This window comes from Neltuma alba, unplaced genomic scaffold (genome assembly GCF_004799145.2).
Source record: "Neltuma alba isolate B1F8T4 unplaced genomic scaffold, ASM479914v2 tig00010984_pilon, whole genome shotgun sequence".
In the NCBI taxonomy this organism is placed as follows: Eukaryota; Viridiplantae; Streptophyta; class Magnoliopsida; order Fabales; family Fabaceae; genus Neltuma; species Neltuma alba.
Window position 1 is genome coordinate 185,158 of NW_021635745.1, and position 6,000 is coordinate 191,157.

Below are 6,000 nucleotides of genomic sequence, written 5' to 3' on the forward strand. Positions count from 1 at the left end.
ACATTGCTTGCAAAAACTTCTCTATAATATCCTTCCTATGCTTAATTCCCTTTTGCTCATATCTACTAGTTTCTTCTTCACGTTTGTGTGTATTTTTCCTACTTCTAAGACCCACCTCCCAAGCTTTCTTCTTCTTGTTGTTGAAGTACCTAAGAGCTTGGAGTGTTGGGTTTAGTTGCATATATATACACAAAACTCTCATTAGTTATACATACATAGACGTATTATGGCACTTAAAGTTTCTGCAACAAGTCTGGTCACAGGACCGCTTGCCTTGTACTGCTTCATGTTTCTGCTTCTCAATGCTTCTTCTTCCAGTGCTGCTCGTTTGCTTATTACTCATAAAACAGACACCAGAAGACAGCTCGTTGAAAATGGACTTGGTCGCACTCCTCCCATGGGGTAACTTCACTTTCATTTTCTTCTTTGATTCATCTCAAGAAATTTACTCTCCTTGTATCTTCTTTGATTCCCATGTTCTAAGTGATAATTAGTACTCTTTGAATTTCAAATCATGATACTGATATTTAAACTAGACTCATCCATCCCGTTAGACATGAAGCAATGAGAATTATAAGTAAGAATTGGAATTTAAATTGAAAAAAATATATTTAAATAGTATTTAATATAAGAGATTGTTTGCTACTTGAAACTAAGTAAACCCATATAGTTGAGATTGAAGAATAACACTTTCTTCCGAAGTATTTCTTAGACCCACCTATATAAATTTGCTCAATTCCAACTAACAAAAAATAATATTTTTTATCCTAATCTCAATCCTCACCTCTCATTCTTAATACTAAACAGGACCATCATGTTTTGATAGGATTATGACATAAAACTAGACTCATCATTTCTTTATGCATTAATTATATGATTCTTTTATAACTTCTATTTTCAATTTTATAATATATAAATATTGATATATTGGATAACTCTTCCCGCGTAGTATTTTGAACATGATAAACTTATTCTTTAAGAAATAGAGCTGTACCACGTACTGAATAGAGTGGCATTTGTCTTCACATATATATAAAAGCTTTTAAAAAATGTAGAAAGCAATCGGTTTGGCTTTTTGAATATGGGTTATCACCGACGACTTCTCTTTAGTATCACAAAATGAAAATTTAATGATGAATGGGACACTTGTCTCCTACATAAATTGCGATACTTAACCTACGAAATTTCCTACAAGCAAAGCTATATCCTATATATGTGTTTGTACGTTTTTGCCAAATTAATCCGCTCCTTCAAATTAAAATTACGTAATTATATATTGACAGGTCATTTGACTTTAATTGGATTATTTTCCAAATCAAGTCATATTTACATATATAAAAAAAAGGAAGAAAGAATTTTTTTTCCCTTCCATGTTATAGCCTCTTATATATACGATAATAAAACAAATATTATGACAGTTAATGACCGAATTTAAACCAGTCCTCTCTTGTTTTTTTCCCAAACTTAATTAATTATACTTCTTGGTAAACTATTTTCTTACAAGTCTGATTGATGCTTTCGGGCTTGGACTTTGCGTACAATTATTTATTTTCCTCTTAAGCGTACACAATGTTAATTTACTTTTGGGGCTAGTGAAAGAAATTGATGATATGTATGTAACAAATAAAAGTCTGTTTCCGGCAACAAAAAAAAAAGTATTAAACAAATAATGAATTAATGGTGGCAGATGGAATAGCTGGAACCGCTTTCAGTGTGACATTAATGAGCAATTGGTTCGAGAAACAGGTAATTAATTTGCAGCCTAATTCTTATTTAATTACTCAAAAACATCAAGTTTTGAAAAATTTTCCTTAGTACCCATTTCATGATATGTTCGCTGAATTACAGCTGATGCAATGGTGTCGACGGGCTTGGCAGATTTAGGGTACCAATATATCAATTTAGGTATTTTTATGCATATAATTTGTTAAATAATTAATTATATAGTTAAATTTTCTGAAAATGCGACTACGACATTCTTTATTGAAAATAAAACTATTTCTAATTGTTATTTTCTTTCTGAATTTCAGATGATTGCTGGGCCGAATTAAATCGAGATTCTGATGTATATACACATTGGCTTTCATTATTTTTGCTATTTATTAGTTAAAATTGTATTTATTAAATCTATCTGTTTGTTTATTCATTTAAAATCCAACATAAAATTTAAAATTGTGGCAGGGAAATATAGTTCCTAAAGCTTCAACATTTCCATCAGGAATCAAGGCTTTGGCTGATTATGTCCACAGCAAAGGATTGAAGTTTGGAATTTATTCTGACGCTGGGTATATCCACATTTAATCACGACCCTAAAACTTTAATCCCTCATTGCAAACAAGTTCATCATCAGTGTTATAAAATACATCTTAGAAAATTAACTTTTCTGCAGAGTTCAAACGTGTAGTAAGCAAATGCCAGGATCACTTGGACATGAAGAGCAAGATGCAAGAACATTTGCTTCCTGGGTATATATAAATATACACAACGCAGATGCACACATTTTGCTTCAAATTCATTTGACACTTGTGTCTTGAAACTAAATTATGATTTTCTGTGATGTTCAAATGTTCTTCAGGGCATTGATTACCTGAAGTATGATAATTGTGAGAATCTTGATATAAGCCCAAAAGACAGGTATCTCTGATCTATCCTCTAAGTATTTGTTTACTATATAAAAAGAGGAGTATATTGTAACTAAACATGTATACACGCACACAGGTACCCAAAAATGTCAGAAGCTTTATTGAACTCTGGAAGGCCAATCTTCTTGTCAATGTGTGAATGGTGAGTATGCTCACATCATCAATGGAGTTATAACTTTTTGTTTACCTAGTTTAGGGCATTAAAATTAAATGAATGTTATTCATGATGATGAACTGGTCCATGATGAGCTTATAGGGGACAAGAAGAACCAGCACTTTGGGCCAAAAGTGTAGCGAATAGTTGGAGAACAACAGGAGATATTGAAGATAAATGGGCGAGGTGTGTGTGTGTGTGTGTTTTATAGCATCAACTTTAATGAACATCTGATCATTAATTACCAGATTAGACATTAATGAATTCATCGTTTTTAATGGATGACTAATGATATGTAAATTACTTTATTGTCAGTATTACAAATATTGCAGATGCAAACGACAGATGGGCATCTTATGCTGGACCTGGGGGATGGAACGGTAATTAATTAGCTTCACTTCTTAATCACGTTTTGTTATTGTTAAATATCATTAAGAGGAAATATATGTAATTAAGAGTTGACATTATATATATACTGAAAATGTGGGAACAGATCCAGATATGCTGGAAGTTGGAAACGGAGGGATGACCACTGAAGAGTATCGTTCCCATTACAGCATCTGGGCATTGGCTAAGGTACGTACCATGAGAAAACATGAACAGATTCAAACATTTCCATATACGGTGGTAAATTAGTTAAGGAAGTTATTTATCCTGATGTACATATATATATGCAGGCTCCTTTGTTGATTGGTTGTGACGTTCGATCAATGGATTCCACAACATTCGAACTGCTATCCAACAGGGAAGTTATTGCCGTCAACCAAGGCATGATGACTCCATAACAACTACCTCTTCTCTATATTTTCCTCAATTTCTTCATACCTTAATTTCTTCATTGTATAAATCAAAAGACAAAAAGCTCTGAGACCTGTGCTTATATATCTTCTTGGGATATTGCAGACAGCTTAGGAGTTCAAGGAAGAAAGGTGAAAAGTGATGCGGGTTTGGAGGTAACTAATTAACAACATCCTTCTTCCCCCACCATTTTCGTGATAATTTATGAGGCACATGTTCAAAATATATATTGCCACCTCACTTTTATTAAACAAATTAAAGCACAGTACTTAAATTATATACAATTGCCTTCAAATATGCCTTTCAACAAGCATACGTACAACTTTCTCAAAGATGACTTGTCATTAACTGAGGAAGGAAAAATTATTGTGTGGTAGGTGTGGGCTGGTCCTCTCACTAATAACAGAGTAGCAGTGTTCTGTGGAACAGAAGTTCATCAAAAGCAACTGTGACTGCCTCTTGGCCTGACATTGGATTACAACCAGAAAATGCTGTAGATGCTCGAGATCTTTGGGGGGTGAGATTTTCTATATATATATAGAGAGAGAGAGAGACACACACACACACCCCAAAGACTCAAGTGATAATCATATAAAAGAATACTAGTAGTGATTAATTTTCTGGTATAAATATTTGCAGCTGTTATGAGATAAAAAGTTTTAATTGCTTTGCTATGCATATGGTTGCAGCACTCAACACAAACATCGGTTTCGGGACAAATTTCTGCTGATTTGGATTCACATGCTTGCAAGATGTATGTTCTTACTCCCCATTAGTAAGCTCCAAATTTTCAACCACAAAGTAGAAGAAGAAGATGCATGCTAGCTAGATACCTATATATTCAAGGATTCGAAGAAAAGAAAATAGGCTGGGAATTTATTTTAATTTACAAGAAATATACATACATATGGAGAAATAGTACTTGAATAATTCAGACTCTTGGTTATCATAGGTCTCTGATGTTATTAATTTGTATCGTTGAAGCATTTGAACGAGTTTTGATCAGTTGCACTACAACAATAATGATAATTTCAAATGTATGTTTCTCTTTATGTTCATTTATTGCAGTGGCAAATTATAATGTTCAATTTTTTTTTATTTTTTTTTTATGAAAACGTATGTTTCATTTCCCACCAATCAAAACAGGAGACAATCTAGAGGGTATGCACGGGGAGCTTGTTGCGCAAGGACAGTATGGGCTTCTCAAGCCCAGTGCCTTTCAGTTTTCTTAGTTAGGCTTAGGCCCAGTTACCAAAAAAAGTCAGAAAATTTACTTTGATGATCAGATTAAGTATTGTTAATGCCTAATTTCGTTTTCCTGCCAAAAAAAAAAAAAAAAAGAAGATCATTTTAGCATGCATATTGAGCTTAGGAGGGAAGACAAGTAGTTTGAGATTAATGTAACTAGTATATTAAATACTACCTCCGGTTCTAATTATAAAACCTTGTTTATAGATTATAAACGAGATTTTATAATTAAGACTAGAAATAGTATATGGAATCCAATAACTGTTGTAAGTTTTCACACTATATATGCAAATAATTTTTCTTCATAAAACTTCAAATATAACAAAAGTGAAATTTTTAAATAAATTATACATACTTTTTTTAAAAAAAATATAACTATAATATTAAATTAAAATATCTTACGTTAAAAATAATTTATATCACATGAAAAATATTTTAATTAAAAATATTTAAAATTAAATTAAATTCTAACAATTTTCGGTTTAAGGAAAAGCATTGTGTATTTTTTCTTCATTTTTTTTTTTTGGTGTGATTCAAGAATCTCCAAATTACTTTGGATTTGAGACCAATTCTTGTTGAGCCGAGAATATTTAATGTTAAAATCTTCTTAATAAGTGTTTTTCTGAAAATTTAAAATTGTGTTATGCTCCCTACGAGATGAGATATGGTGGGTATGATTATTACAAATTTTAAAGAAGTCCCCTGACCCTGAAATAATGGTGTTTCGTGGGCCTCCGCTATTTCCAAAATGAAACAGATAGTTCGGCCGAAATATATAAGGAAACAAGATGGATAAAGAAACAGATGGAAACAAAGCAATTAATTAAGCAAACGCCCAGTGACATTAAAAGCCGCAAGTTTCCTATTTCCTTTAGGATTCATTTCAAATTAAGAAACGTTTATAAATTGAACCAAGTCTTCCTATTATCATAAGGATTATAAGCTTCCAAATTAATTTGATTTTGCTTCCCGTTAAAGCTAATGAGTCCGATTTCCATTAGGATATAATATTACAGTTTCAGTATATAAATGCAAAACACACAGTGAAATCCTCCTTTATATATGTATTGCCACATAATTACTGGAATTGATCTGCTCCAATTAACCAGCCATGTCGAGTTCATCAAAGCAGCAGCAAGATGATGATGTTGCAGAAAC

At 32.2% G+C, this 6,000-nt stretch overlaps 1 pseudogene; it reads left to right on the plus strand.

The window, feature by feature from the left end:
• Positions 1–226: 226 nt before the first annotated feature.
• On the plus strand, positions 227–4,370 carry LOC114760512 (alpha-galactosidase-like; annotated as a pseudogene).
• The last annotated feature ends 1,630 nt before the right edge of the window (positions 4,371–6,000 follow it).